Genomic DNA, 16,089 nt, shown 5'->3' on the forward strand with positions numbered 1-16,089 from the left:
AATTTTCTAAAGTTAAACAACATGCATTTCCTTTCACAATTTATTAAGATTAATAAACCAATAAGAAAAGGGTCCACTTCCATAATCATTCCAGTCAAAATTTAGGCACCTGAATTTTATTTTATTTTATTTTCCTTTCCCTTTTTAAGGGACACTCTTAGTTATCACAAGATCCATGCATGAATAGGGAACACAATCTCAACCCCCCAACTCTAGTATAAATAATAAAGCCACCTACATATATACTACATCCACACACAAAGTCTAAAAAGAGAAACAAAAGCTCAATCTAGAGAGAGAAATGGAGGGCAAAGAGGAAGTGAAGAAGGCAAGTTTGAGGAAGGGTTTTGGAAACCAGAAGAGGATTTGATACTGAAGAAATATGTGGAGAGCCACGGCGAAGGCAACTGGACCGCTGTATCCAAGAACTCAGGCAAAATTGAAGTTCTTTTTCTGGAAAAAAATTCAATTTAATTTTTTCCAAATCTATTTTTCTGCATCCGCAGGCCCCTGACTGTATTTGTTGACAATGTTTACAACTATGGTTCAGGATTGACGAGAGGAGCCAAGAGCTGCAGGCTGAGATGGAAGAACTACCTAAGACCTAACATCAAAAGAGGCATCATGTCTGAAGATGAGAAGGATCTTATTATTAGGCTGCATAAGCTTCTAGGCAACCGGTAATAATTCACTATTTTACTTAATGGATCTTTGTTTATGTTGGACATTTGTTTTAATTCTATATTTATTATTAAACCAAATTGAATATACTTTTAGGGAAATAAACTAGATAGAAGAAAAGGCAAAATCTATCATTTCAAGATCTCTTGGATACAAACTCATGTACATTGCTTTATGGATCATTATTCCCACTTTCTATTCATTCAATCAGGATAGAACGCATAAATTTATTTTAGTATGGGCAATATATTCTAAATTTGGGTTTGAAATTTTTGACAGAATATTTGTAGTATACTAAGGTTTTTTTAAGTTGATAGACTTTTTTTGTACAATAATCTATAGAAAATACCCAAAGTTCGATGAGATTATATAACTAAAAGTAAAAAAAATTGATAGGGGCTTAAGCCCTTTTACTATCTTATACTCAATTGCACACATTTATAAAAAAATGCACAATTCAGTTAATAATAGTTCGGAGATTTGAGTTACCTGGTGTGAGTCTAAAAAATACATTATGACTATATGTAGTTTTGGTTTGACCGGTCAAACCACTTTTATTTTCCCCTATAGGTGGTCGTTGATTGCCGGAAGGCTTCCGGTCGGACCGATAACGAAGTCAAGAACTACTGGAATACCCATTTGAACAAGAGGCCCCCCCGGGGCCCTCAAATTCCTGAACCGCCGCCCCACGAGGCCACTGGGAGGGCGGCCACGACAGAATCTGCGGCCCGTTTCCCGAAAATTGAAGGGGGAGTTTCGATGAGAGTGGTAGTGCAACAGATTGTTGGATAGACAAGTTGAGAAATGGGCATCTGGATTTCGAGGCCTACAATTACATGCCCATTTTGGACGATTTGGTTTATTCCGGTTCGTTTGATGAAACATTATTTAATTTCTATAGCTTGCTTAATTAGGGTTATGGGAAAATTTTCCAATTTTTCCAATGAGGTAGTATTAGTAGTATGCTTGTGCTACATGCAAATCTATGTTGTACTCTACTTACCTATAATGTGTGTTTGGTACAATATTTACGATTTGTAGGGCTCGGTTATTGCCAGTGTGTATGGAAATCAAGTTATTTTATTTTATGAAATGTTTATTGATATCAAGTTGGATGGCAAACTACACATTCATTTACTTGATGCTCATTTTCTAGCGAATGCCTAAGTGCAATAATTGTAACAGTAATAATATTAGAAAAATAAAATAATAGAATTAAGTGATCAATATCTTTTATAAACTGATATGGAATTTTGAAGTTTGTGTTTCATGTTAATAGAGCGTTTCATTCTTCTTTTGTTTTTTTCGCTTTGGTGTGGAGCGAAGAAAAACGACCCCTAGAGTGGGCTTAAAACAGTAAAGAATCACCTAACTTAAAAAAAATTATTAGTAAAACTTTTGTGATAAATGAAAATGATGAATAACCATTCAAAATCAACGAACAAACATATAAATTAATGAGTAAGAATGAACAAATTAAATAAAAAACAAATTTTCGCTTCTAATGGGATTAAAAGGATGCATCCACCACAAATCTTTGCAATCAAAGAGTTAAAAATAATTCGCATTTCTATTCTATTGTCATTCTCACTCGATACAATTAGGGTATCTTTCCTTGAAATTGATAAATATAATTCGCATTTTTATCTGAAACAATGTTGGGCTTCCCCAGCCTTTCTATGTTCTCTGTAGCATGAAATCATCAAAGCCTGTGTTATATAGTAGGCCCAAAGGAAAGAACAAGTTTTCTGAATTTAGTAATTAGAAAATGCTATTGGGCCATTTATCATTCTAATATTTATCGTTGATGAAGGCATTTTTATCATTCTAAAAAAATAAGTACTCCTATATTATCATATGCAAACGTTCTTGTAATATATAGCATACGTTGTGTTGAAAATTAAGATGCCTTATCGCATACATAAACGACTCGTTTGCAAGGATTCCGTCGTAGGAAAAATGATCTTATTTTTAAATTTTAAATTCTTTTATTCCATTGGATTTTAATAAAAATGAATATATATGTTTGTCCTAAATCATAATTCATGAGAAGACTTGCTTAGTTATTTGGCTGATGTGAGAAAATAAATCTACTCTTATGTCACATTCACACAAGAGGCGAACTCCAGTATATTTGGATATATGGTGCATCTGTCTTAATTAAATCATAACTATATTGATAAGATATATTGCTTAATACATTTTAATTCTGAATTTAAAAATTCCTAATTGAAGATTGACAATATACGTAGTTTTTTTAACTCCTAATACCAAAATGCTAACTAATTATACTATATCATTTCTAGCTTCCAAACTAATAAATCCGTCATTTATAGCCTTAGTCTGTCAGTCACCACGGTCGAATTTTCGAATTTAAACTAAAGTTACTTTATTTTTTAAAGTTTATTTTTACATATGTGTATTATCTTATTCCCATTATTGTTAAAATTATATTAGTAGATGAATTAAATAAATCATCTTCTTCTGTTGGGGAGTGGACCCCTGTTGTGGTGGAAACACGCATTGGGTGTCGATCTTGTTAAACGACCGTATTGATACAATTGCTACCTCCCTTATTTTATCATTTAAGCCAGCTTTTGTTTTAATTGCTGCACTCCTTTATTCATTTTGCTTCAATTGCTTTACTCCCTTATTTTATTATTTAATGATATATTTGTACAATGATTTTGGTAACAAGACAGCACCGACTCAACTCTCAACATTTTAAAACTTAATCTTTTGTATAATAGGTTAGTACAAGCTGCGTCATGCAGCAAACTAATCCATATTTTAAGTGATTTATGTTAGAACCAATTTTTTATTTAATTAACGATTCATTACCATTTAAGTATTCATTAAATTTATGGCTTATTTATTTTAGTAATTATCATTTCATACTTTTATATTCACTTGCATGCTTATTTCGATTTTACTTATTTAACTATTAATATTAGGTCGACAATTCTTGCACGATAATCCGACATAAATTCATATGAAATTATTATCGATTAAGTTCAGGTTATCCTATAAGAAACAAAATTACTACTTTAATTATTTTTATTAATTAAAAATATTACTACATCCGTCCCATAACTTTTGTCACACTTTGACCGGTTACGGGTTATAATAAATGTAATGGAAAGTGAATTAAAAAACTTAGTGGAATATGAGTTTTTATTTATTACTAGTTCATAATAAAATGTAAGTGGAAATGAGTTAGTGTCAAAAAGTGAAATGTGACAAATTTTATGGGATGGACGAAAATGAGAAAATGTGACAAAATTTCTTGGTTGGAGGGAGTATACTTTAATTTTATTATTTTGATTTAAATCGTGATAAGTTTTTAATCATACCCTCGTCCAACTCAAGATGTCTACCTTTCCATTTTAGTTTGTCATACTCAAGATATTCACTTTCTATTTTAGAAATAAATTCCCCTTTTCTCTCTCATTAAAATATTCAATCATCTTTTTTACTTTACTTTATTAAACTATTCCATCTAAAATTATGTATCATTCAAGAATGTGAACATCATGAATAATAACAAATGAAGTATTATAAACAAGCTTCAACTGTGGAGTATCATTTTAAATAATTTTATATAATAAATTTTAGTTACCAAAGTTAATATTCAACAAACACTATTACTTATATAAGTAAATTCCCTATTCAACAAAGTAGTAATAAATAATTCCGATTTCATAATTCGTAGTCCGTATTAACCAAAATCATTGTATCAATATATCATTAAATAATAAAATAAGGGAGTATATAGCAATTGAAGCAAAACGAATAAGTGAGTGGATCAATTAAAACAAACGCGGCTTAAATAATAAAATAAGGGAGAAGCAATTGTATCAAGGGTTTTTGGCTTTTTAAACCAAAACCTTTTCCGAATTCGGTTTTTCCCATGAACTATGAGATTTATTTTTAAAACCACGAACTTTCATTTCATTAGGATTTTCCCAGCCCGACCGAATAGCATAATTCAAAATGTTAAAGTTGTGTTTTGTTTATTCAAAAGTTGTCATTTGTTGTGTAATAATTGTGACTATATGTATTATTGTGCCAAATAGGATCTAAGTAATCAATTTAGTGACAAATAGGATTAAAATTGACATGTAGACAATCCGGGTTTCGTCGTTGACCTGGGAAAATCCTAACGAAATGAAAGTTCGTGGTTTTAAAAACAAATCTCATAGTTCATGGGAAAAACCGAATTCGAGAAAGGTTTTAGTTTAAAAAGCCAAAAAACCCTTGTATCAATACGGTGCCGTTTAAAGCAGACACCCCATGAGTTTCCACCACGAGGGGATCCACATCCCCTTCTGTTGAAGTACATATCAAACCCAATAACAATATTAGATGACCTGAATTATAACTTACGAATTAATATTAGTACTCATAATTTAGAGAAATTAACTTCTTCCGAACAGAATGAAAAAATTATATGAAAAATGCGGTGGGAATTTAGTTTTACCTTTCTCAGTGATTATTGTTTAAGGTTTAGGGTTCCCTCCAGTCTGTTTCTCAATTTTTTTTATATAGACTTTTAGTTTAAATAGACAAATATGTCTACAAGACCAATATTAAAAAAATTTGTTTCAGTCAAGTCTAAAGTTACAATACTCTATATGTAATTTATTCATTATCTTTCGTGGATCCTTGCTATAAAAATGATTCCAGTGGAATTTACGTACGTACCATGTTTGTTTATGTACATTTGTGTACTGCTTCTGTATGCACAGTAGTATAGTACTGCGTACAACGATAACGGGAAACGGGGCGGGATCGGGTAGTGCGTTTTAGAGTTTTGCGGGTAGTGGGTATACCCACTACCCGCGCGGGTATACTCATTAGTCCCGATAATACCCGTTATTATTAGTATTAGTCATATTTCATATTTTAATACTTCCTCCGTTTCATATTAATAGTGATGTTTCGAATAGTTAAAGTGGAGAAAAAAAAAGTAAATAGTTAAATAATAATAGCCATATATGCACTCATTTTGAAAAATTAAAAATAAATAAATTAAGAACATGAAGAAAAAAATAAAGCAAGAGAGATAATAATGTAGAGAATAGTATTTATATTATTATTTTTTCAAAATGAGTGAAGAAAATAAAATGCATGTCTCTATTAAGGTGTAATAGTGGGAGTACTTTATATAATCTAAGAGTTCTTTTAAAATATTTTTATATTCCAACGAACATACGATTGAAAACTCATTGGAACTAGCTATAGAGTGTCCTCTCACTTTTATTCTCAATCTATTCAACGTTTTACCATCAATATTAATAATGTAAATTAGGGAACATTAACGCTTATTATGGTTTTCAATTTTTTTATTAGGATTTTGGGTCGGGTATGGATACCCGCAATGTAGGGTACGAGATACCCGACATGGGTATCGGGTAATCCCGGTATGTCGCGGGGCGGGTATTGGGACAACAAATTTGGCTAAAATCGGGTACGGGTACCCGGACTTGTCGGTGCGAATACCCACGGGTAACCGTTTCGCCAACCCCTAGCCTATATATACACACATGCACTTGATTTGAATTTACAATGGAACTCTCACTTTCAAACCAAAGTGGTGAGACTTCTTGTCACTGCAATTGCAAGAGCCCAAAGTGGTGAGACTTTCATTGATAATGATCTCTCCTTTCTTTTTATTTATATTGATGTTTGATGTTTGGGGTGATAATGTGAATAATACTAGTACTAAGGACGGATATGTGGTTGGTTGGCCGCGGTGCGTCGGAGGAAGCTGCGCCACCGTGTTTGGGCCGCTAATTATGTAAGCCGATTTCTAGGGTACAAGAACTACGGGGGCTGCTACCAAAGCGGACTTAAAAGCATCAAGAATAAAACCTAGGGTTTCAATTAAAGAGGTTTGACCAAGGTATTGAACGAACTACTAGGAATTTAGTCAACGATTAAGTCGAGAGAAATAAATGAAGGATAAATATTTTAACCGAGATAAAAAAACAAAGGGTTCAACATAATTCCAACGAAAAACCACAACAAGTCTCAAACTCCGAATTCAAAAGGAATAAGCTCAAAGTAACCAAGTGATGCTAAAGTGTTCAAAGATTCGCGGAAAAAGGCCAAGAGAAAGTGGAGCCATGTATGAAGACATAACTACACTCGATTGTTCAAAATAACCATCTTAATTAATTAATGTGCTCAACACCCGCCACCGCTCGCCGCCATTCAACCGCACATAAAGGAAACACATGTAGGGTGAGTATTTTGAAATACTCGGTGAGCTCGTTGCCAAAACATTTTAAAAGTTATGTCACCCTTACCATAGTGAACTCGAGGTTTTACACTTTTCAAAATAAATATTCAACGAGTATCACAAAAATATTTCATAAATTGGCCAATCAAACAATCCCCATTTTCTCATCAAATTCCACAATCACAATCATATCCATGGTGCGACGAAAGTGTGGCCACACTTTTCCCCACGAGACCGGCCGACTAGCAAGGACGGCTCCCGATCCCCACGTGTACACAACTGGTAGGGTTTGCGGCCCGTGCTCGGACCCGATTCGTATAACATATCCACACCCTAGCCCAATGGAGCGAACACACAAACTAGGCATCGCGCACAATATCACAACAAAACAAACATAGGCATGGCATAACAGCTTAAACCACCCTTATAACACCAATCAATATTTTTGCAAGAAGTAAAAGAGTTTAAGAATAAAGCCCCCCTCGATCGTTTAGATTTCAAGTAGTTTTGCTTTTCCGTTATCCGGCCGCAACCAAAGTTTCACCTTTTAATCACATAGGCACATATCACGAATTAGGTTCAACACTACTCTTACTCATGCATGTCTCAATACTTTTCCCTTTTCCCAACGATTTATCTTATCATTACTAATCAATAAAAATCATGTTTATCACACAAGAATATTTATCCATCAAACACACACTACACAAACACAACACACACACACACGACACGCATACACACCCCGCCACGCATACACACACACGCCACACACATGTAACATATTCCCACGTCCCTTTTATCCCGCTTTCACTCAACCAAGATGCATGAGGGTTCAAGAAGACCGATTAATCGGTTAGAAAGAAGAGGATCGAGTAGAAACGAAGAAGATGAATATAAAATACCTTATGAGAAAAACGATCGTAGGAATTAAGTATTAGCCTTGGTTCTTCAAGATTCTTGGATTGAACTTCAATTCTTCTTCAAAAGATGACAAAAATATTGGAGAATGGAAGAAAAATTGGAGAGAGTGGGAGAGAGGAGAGGGCGAAATTTATTGGGGTAGGGTTAGGGGTTCTCTTATTTATAGTGCTCAACAAGATCTCTAGGTAATTAAAATAGAATATTTGGTAAGATTTTATTCTCCACAATTAAATAAATATATATTGTGAAGTAGGGAAGAAGAATTAACAAAAATAGACTAGGGTATCAAGCCATGTAATTTTAAATATATGGCTCTCAATTAGCCAAGATTTTGTTTTGGTATATTTTACGGAGTAGAATAAAATATCACGGAGCAAAATAAAATATTAAATCACCCACTTAGAGATTGGAAATAGGCGTGTAGTATGGTTGATATATAAGGAATGGATTTTTTTTTATATTAACTAAAATAAGATATGGCAACATCTCTTGAGGTATGGAAAGATTTGGTATAATATTTAAATTCTAGGTATGGAAGGAAATCAATAAGGGATCAATTAAAAATGAAATAAATTCCTCCTTCCCAAAGCTAGTGATTTTAAAAATCACCTTAATATTAATAGGGCTCGATTTTTCCCATTAAGAAATAGGGAAATAATTGGATTTTGGATTTAATTTGGATAAATATCCCAAGAATTAAATTAAATCCGGAAAAATAGAATTCCCTCTCCAAGAGTCCAAGGTTCGAAAATCTCACTCACCCTTAAACAAATAATTCACTTGATAATTTAATAAATCACATGTCACTTCACATAGTCAACAAGTTTGACTTTTCAAACTTCCGTCAAGAAACTCATGCAATAAATTCATTTATCAAATAATTCACATCTCACATCTCCCACGTCATCAATAATAAATTTTAGGCTTCTAAAATTAGGATTGAATTCGGGGTGTTACAAAATATGTACACGTTGGATGCGGGAGGGCCGCGATCGTTGTACGTCAAAGTGAAAATGGAAGGAGTTGGGTTTACAAGGAAGATTGATTTAAGCTCTATCGCTCCTATAGCACGCTTGCTAACAACCTCATTGCCTTGTTTGGAAACAGTAACCATTTTTTCCTACTAAATTCTTCTTTAATTTTACTGTTGATATTGAATCAGACATGCATGCATTGCTACTTGAAAATATCAAAATTACGAATTAGCACTTATTTAATTCACCTAATTATACAAACATATAGTATCAAAAGAAAGTACTATATGTTGTATTTGAAATGAATGCAAAATAAAAGAGGACTGTTGTGGGTGTTCATTAAAATGAAATGGATCCCCTGCTGTGCACAACAGCAGGGGCTGTGTTTAAAACATAACATTCTATGAACAAAATGCAGCAACACTTGTTTTATTTCTTTTTCTTTGATTTGATTTTGCCAGTGGGAAATGGCACAGCCCCTGCCGTGGACAGCAGGGATCCTTCCCTCATTAAAATTGTTGTGGTTGAAAATTGGTGCAGGTGAAGAAAATTAGACGTACAAACTCATGTATCAAAACAAGGAAGGTGAATGGCTCCAAGAAAGAGATGTACCATGGGAGTAAGTTCATTTGGATTTAAGAACTATATTAATGGAGCATTAATTAAAAAAATTAACAACTTTTGATTTTATTTTTGTTTGTTGCAGATGCTTCATAAAGTCAGTAGGACGCTTGAAGTTAGAGAAGAATGGCAATTCATCGTACTTGTCATAAATGTTCTATTTTAATTATAAATTTGTGTTAATAGATTAGGTGCCGATGAATAAAAATATTGTACTATTATTTATTTGTTAGTTGAATGTTTAATCTCTTATGTGATTTTGCTGATAGTTGAATGGTTGTTTTATAAATACGAATAGACGGATTGTATCGCATTTGATGTTTATCATTAATGTGTTACGCGTTCAACCCAAACAAGGGAAGGTGGAGATGCCGTTGGGCGAGACAAGAAGTATCCGTGTAATGAGTCGCTTCTGACTGAGTTTGTTCGTGTATTTAGTTAGTGGTAGTTGAGTCTTTTGACTTTCATGTTTCAATGTAATGGGGTTGAGCGTGTTATAAGTTCTTTTCCCATGTCGTAATCGTAGAACCAAACAGGGACTCTTGATTCCTAAATAAGGCATGTGATGTAATCTCCTAAAGAGATCATAATGGAACAAGAAACCATTTCCCTAAACCTAAATCTCTCTCGCCTACCTTTGTCTACGCTGCACGATTGATGACTTTCTTCTCATCGTTGCTTTCTGCAGAGGTATCTTTAATCTTGTTGAACTTATTCTCAAGAGTACCAATTGGTGCTTTTATTTTGAACAATCAACCGACTCTTACCAATATCCAATCAGTCGTCCCTATTCTTCACCATCCCCACGGTGCCGGTAGTATGGTGAAGATTGATGGATCAATAAGGCATAGTTTGGATCATGAAAAAGGGCACACATGTTAATGGTGGTGGAAGATGAATTGGTTATTGGAGTTTCGATTTGTCAGGTTTATATAAGGGAAAAAGATAGAGAAGACCAAGACTTTCCATGCAGTTACATTTCATATTTGACTGGTCTAGCTTCTCATAATATTTAAATAGAGAAAATTAAATATTAACTCTTTCATTTTTCTTTGTTATGTAAAACGTAGATTTAAGTACTAATATAAAAAAAAAGGAATTATTTTATCATGAATTATCCTACAAGTTTGAGTCATCATCATTAACTACTGTTGGTACAAATGGGGGTAGAAGAGCATGTAGTTTCATTAGGAGAGACCTTATCTGAAAAATCGTACGTCTTATTTTATGAAGCTAGCTTTTAAACATGTAAAACAAAAGTCAGCAAAATGTGAAAGAGAGAGAGTGGGGTTACAATTGGAAAATCAAATGTCAATAAAATGGAGAATCAATTACTATAAATTTTTTCTCTACCCATTTGAGAGTGTATAAGTTCGAAAAAAATGAGAAAATATGGGTTTTCAATAACGATTATATTCAAGTTAGTAGCCTATTGGTTCAAGTTAGTAGCCTCATTGAATGCATTTTTCCTCTACTTAACATTTCTTACTTTTATTTTATCAATTCATAATAGTACTTCTTATTACCAAATCAAACCATTAACATACTTTATGAATTTATATTTTTATTAGATATCGTATTGTTTTATTTTTTAGTTAAATATTTGATACTATATTTTATTTATTACTATAAAATACTTATTTTATGTGATCATTATTTAATCTTATTATTTGTATATCAAACTATACATTTGAAATATGTATGGGACCAAATGTCTGCTATTTTACCTATATTATTTTTATATTTTAATTTTATTAAGATTATAGTAGTATAATTTTTTTTTAAATATTTATGGTGACGATAAAACATAACGTAGACTTCAAGACCCATTCATGATCAAGACCAGTCTTATACCCTAAACACTTGCATCTCAAAGCTTAGACCAAGAAACACATGCACTCTTAAAAACCTCCACTTCTCATTTCATTTCTTCGTATCCATTCCAATCACCTTCTCACACTATGATTTCCTCCAAGATCACTCCCCTCCTCCTCCTCTTCCTCCTCTCCGTCTCCTCCACCGCCCTCACCCATGAACCCCAACCCCCCGCCCTCTTCCCCGAAGTGCCCGAGACAAATTCCGTGGTGGGGACCGCGTGCGTAGAGAAAGATGTCTGCCCACCACCAATCCCCAGTCCCCCGGCGGACCCACAAACCCCACCCGCCTGACAAGCCCACACCAACCCCCATAATCCCCGCCCCCACCGGCCGCACCCACCACCGACCCCCAGCTCCCGGCCATAAGCCACCCCCACCCCATTCCCTGGCCGGAAACAAGCCCACCCCTCCGGCCATATTTCCCCCATTCCCATTCCGTTCCGTTCCCCTTCCCTCCCCTTCCCCTGGCTGGTAGCAAGCCCACCCCCACCAGCCCTTACCCTGGCCTTGCACACCCCCGCCAGACAAATGCCCCATCGACATATTGAAGATGGGGGCATGCGTGGACCTTTTCGGGGGGATGGTCCACATAGGGTTGGGCGACCCGGCCATACACAAGTGCTGCCCCATGATAAGAGGGCTCATGGAGATCGAGGCCGCAATGTGTCTCTGCACTACGCTTAGGATTAAGGCTCTTACCCTTAATGTTTATATCCCTATCGCTGTCGAGTTCCTCGCCCACTGCGGCAAGACGCCGCCGCCAGGCTTCAATTGTTTATTCTAAATTTAGGTAAATGTCTCATTTTTTATCTTTTTCGTTTGTCCGCCAATGTCTTTTTGGCGATTAAACTTCACATTCAACTAACTCATTCTATTATAAAATTAATATATAAAAATAGGATCCATGCGAAATTTTTATTTATTAGTGATGGGATTTTAGGCTCTAATGATGTGTACGCCATTTTCGATTGTGCAGATTTGTAGGTGGATCAGGATGTGTCGAAACTGGAATCGACGTGAGGGGAATGAGATAAATTTTTAGTTATTGTTGCTGTCTTATAAATCACCTACTTCTCATTGGGTGAAATTCTTTTACATAATGGAGCAATGGTGATGCATCATCAACTATGCATGTTCCGATATTTCCCGATCGGTTCACCTCAAAAGTTTCGACATAAAGCTGAATTTGATTTCAATCTTATAAGTTGATTTTGAATGGCAGTAATATGCATCTATATATATGCCCAATCTGCAGGTTTCGCGGGAAACCTTTCATCACACGGTTACGTAAAAATGGTTAATATGTAGACAAAAAGATGACAGATCAACTAAAAAAAATGTTATATATAGATACTCGTGTACATGTTCGGTAGCTATATTAGTGTTAGCAATTGGTTCGTGTTATTTTACTGGCCCCAGCGAGCCCATCGTGAAGCCTGTATTTTAACAAGAAAAATTAGCACATTATTGTGAAAATAAAAGTTGCAGAGAAGAGGAACTATTCATCAATGGAAATTGTAGCACAAGATTGTAGGAATTCGAATATTTTTAATTAGTAAATTTAATAAATTACTACTTCACTAATCCAACAATTCCTTGCCTCCGTCCCTCAAAGTTAGTCCCATTTTTCTATTTTCGTCCGTCCTCCAAAGTTTATCTCATTTCACTTTTTACCATTTTTGGTAGTATACCCCAATTCCACTAATCCAACAAATCCTAAATAATAAATTCTTAAGAAGGAAAGACACATCTGAACGAACAATTTTTTTGTCGGTTTGCGTATTATCAAATATACTTTCTTAGATTCAATATCGTGTGCCGAGCAACGATAATTTAATTTTATGTGTATATCTAATCACAAAGCCTACATTTCGTATATTGATGGGCATATCTTCATATATCATACTACATTTCTTATCAAACAGAAAGTGTTTCTAAAATTGCACCAAGATAATTTGGTTAAATGACAACATTGTCTCATCTTTTATTCTTTAACCTTGTTGTAGACATCCGTTTCTTTGCTTATGAATTACTATCATTTATTTATTTTTTTAAAAAATTTATTTTTTATTAATTGAATCCGTTTTGATAATGGGAGCATGATTAAATCTATTACTATAAACTAAAACAAGCACATTGATTATTTGAATTTGCATTGATTTAGTAATATACAGTGGCGGAGCCAGAATTTTTTCGATGGGGGGCCCAAATTTCTAATTGATAATTTTCCAGAGCCGATAAGGAATAGCCGCATAAACAATAGAGGGATCATTAAGAGGAACAAATAGATAGTGAAAATAATTAAAACATGGACAATAAAAACTAGTATGAATATATTTGAAGACTAAGTCAATGTGAATTATTTTCTTAAATTATGAAAATATTAATGTGTGAAATTCATTACATGAATTACTTTTTGTGAGATAATCAACAAAACCTATAAATAAAAATTAAAGATGCTAGTATTATAGGAGTATGTATTTACATATGGGGATGATAATATTTTTAATTCATAGATTAAAATTAGAAAATGAAAGAAAATAATGATACGGTATGTTATTTCATATTTTTTGAGGTTAAGGAATAACTTTTTATTCTTAGATATATATATATATATATATATATATATATATTATTTTAAATTTTTTAATGATAGAGAATAAATATAAATATTCTATAATAATATTATAGCATAATAGGGTATTAAACATTAAAGAGGAATATAAAAAGCTTTACAAAAAATGAAAGCAAAGAAGCTGGGCCTGAAGGGATTCGAACTCAGGATCTTTTGTTTGAAAGACTTAGAATGAAACCGACTGAGCTAGAAAGATAATTAGAATATATCGTATAGATATATTAAATATAATAATAATCCAAATGGGTGAGGGGCCCAAGGGCCCCTTGGGCCCAGCGTGGCTCCGCCACTGATAATATATACCATAAATTTTTAGATACATATGTACTCATCCAGAAAAGTTAGCAAAGAAGATCGTTGATGCAGTGCTGAAAGAAAGGTTCTTACAACTTAGCTGCGTCTAGTGCTATTTTCTAATTAAGAGAAGACAGGAAATTAATCGCTTTATGTGAGTCAAAGATTGATATGTATGATATATTTGGTCTAAGACCATTAGACATGCAGTGAAAAAAAGAGAAACCATGCTTCACTTGAGTTGTAAGTGTTGTAACCATAAAAGAGTAAGAAGAAACGACATATTTGGTCTAAGACCACTAGACACGTAGTGCTTCTGATGTTTTTTCAATAATTATGATTATTTCTTTGGTAGGTGGTCTTAAGAGCATCCACAATAGAGTAGACACTTTGGCCGGACACTTTTACGTTTTTTGTTTATAGCCACTTTTTATTTGTCAACGGCCACAAAAAAAAGTTTCCGCAGCAATAGTGGACACTTTTATTAGCCACATTTCACTTTATTTTTATTCTTTGTATATTTTATTTCAATTAGAATTTATATTTTAAAATAAGCAAAAATAATAATTAAAAATTCAAAATTAAAAAAAAAAAAAAGCAAATCGGCGACCGGCGCGTTTCTCTCTCCTCCGGCTCGTCCTCGCCGCTTTCGGGGCGAAAGCCCTTCCGCCCCACAAAATCTGTCCGCGTCCGCCCGCTTCCGCCATAGTAACCAGCCGCGGCTTAGCCGCGATCGGGGCGGCCGCCGCGCCGCCCCTATCGTGGATGCTCTAATTATTTCTCACACAATTATTTCCCTTAAAGAGAAAGACATCAGATTGTGATGTATTTTCTTGCTCGTCTCATAGGCTGCCCTTCTTTGGTGTTCTTATCCTAAAGAGTTGAAGTTCATTTTGTTCACTTACACGATTTTCAGCTTTTATTTTTAAATATTGGGCTTTTGATTCAGGCTATGGTCATGGCTAGAGATGTCCAGGGTTTACGGTTCAGGCAGTTAATTGCGTAATCGTAACTAGCGGTTCTGAAGATTTAGATGGAACCGAAACCGCCACTTTTAGAACCATGGGCCAGTTCAGAATCCAAAATTCTGGAACTAACACCGTGACGTAACCGCAAAAATTCGTCGGAAACCAGAACTGCCCGGAACTGGCGAAAAACCTTGAAACCGAATCGCCGCGAAAAACTTCCAGAAAACCACCTATTCGAAACCGAAACCGAAACCGGAACTGGCGATTTTCGAACCGGAACCGTAACCGCAAAATACAATCAAGATTTTGTTCCGGTTCGAGATTTTCCGAAACCAGATGCGGCGGTTCCCGAACCTTAGGCATGTCTTGTCATGGCATCTTTATGCTTCATGAAAATTATTAGAAAGAGTGCCACCAAAATGCATATCCAAAATTCTAATATTATTTTGAGACTATTTTGTTGTGTTGTTGTGTGATGCTAGTCTTCTTCACAAATCGTTCTGAGTAGCTGCATTGTCGTCATAGGCCTCGCCTGAGTGATCATCGGGACATACAAGTATAAAACATATATCCAGGTCTGATTATCAACAGTACTATTATGTGATAATTTGATCTAAAAATCTACTGTCCATACTATGAATTACCCGGACGATAAATGTTACATTTATTTTTTTCGTCCAGTTTCCATTTTAGAAGTTTGAAATTTGAAGAAATACTAGGACATTTAATCTCTTAGCTCGTGGACTTTGACAATTAAGTTTGAAATAGGAGACAGGTGGAACTTTTAAAGTTGAAAGAAGTTAACTAACAAAAAATTAGAGCTACAAAAATATAAGGTACTAATAGAACTGATCTTGAAAACAGAAGTGGG

At 34.4% G+C, this 16,089-nt stretch overlaps 1 pseudogene; it reads left to right on the top strand.

Moving 5' to 3' along the window:
• The first annotated feature begins 301 nt into the window (after positions 1–301).
• On the top strand, positions 302–1,714 carry LOC125198209 (annotated as a pseudogene).
• The last annotated feature ends 14,375 nt before the right edge of the window (positions 1,715–16,089 follow it).

The sequence above is a fragment of the Salvia hispanica genome, unplaced genomic scaffold (genome assembly GCF_023119035.1).
Source record: "Salvia hispanica cultivar TCC Black 2014 unplaced genomic scaffold, UniMelb_Shisp_WGS_1.0 HiC_scaffold_1282, whole genome shotgun sequence".
In the NCBI taxonomy this organism is placed as follows: domain Eukaryota; kingdom Viridiplantae; phylum Streptophyta; class Magnoliopsida; order Lamiales; family Lamiaceae; genus Salvia; species Salvia hispanica.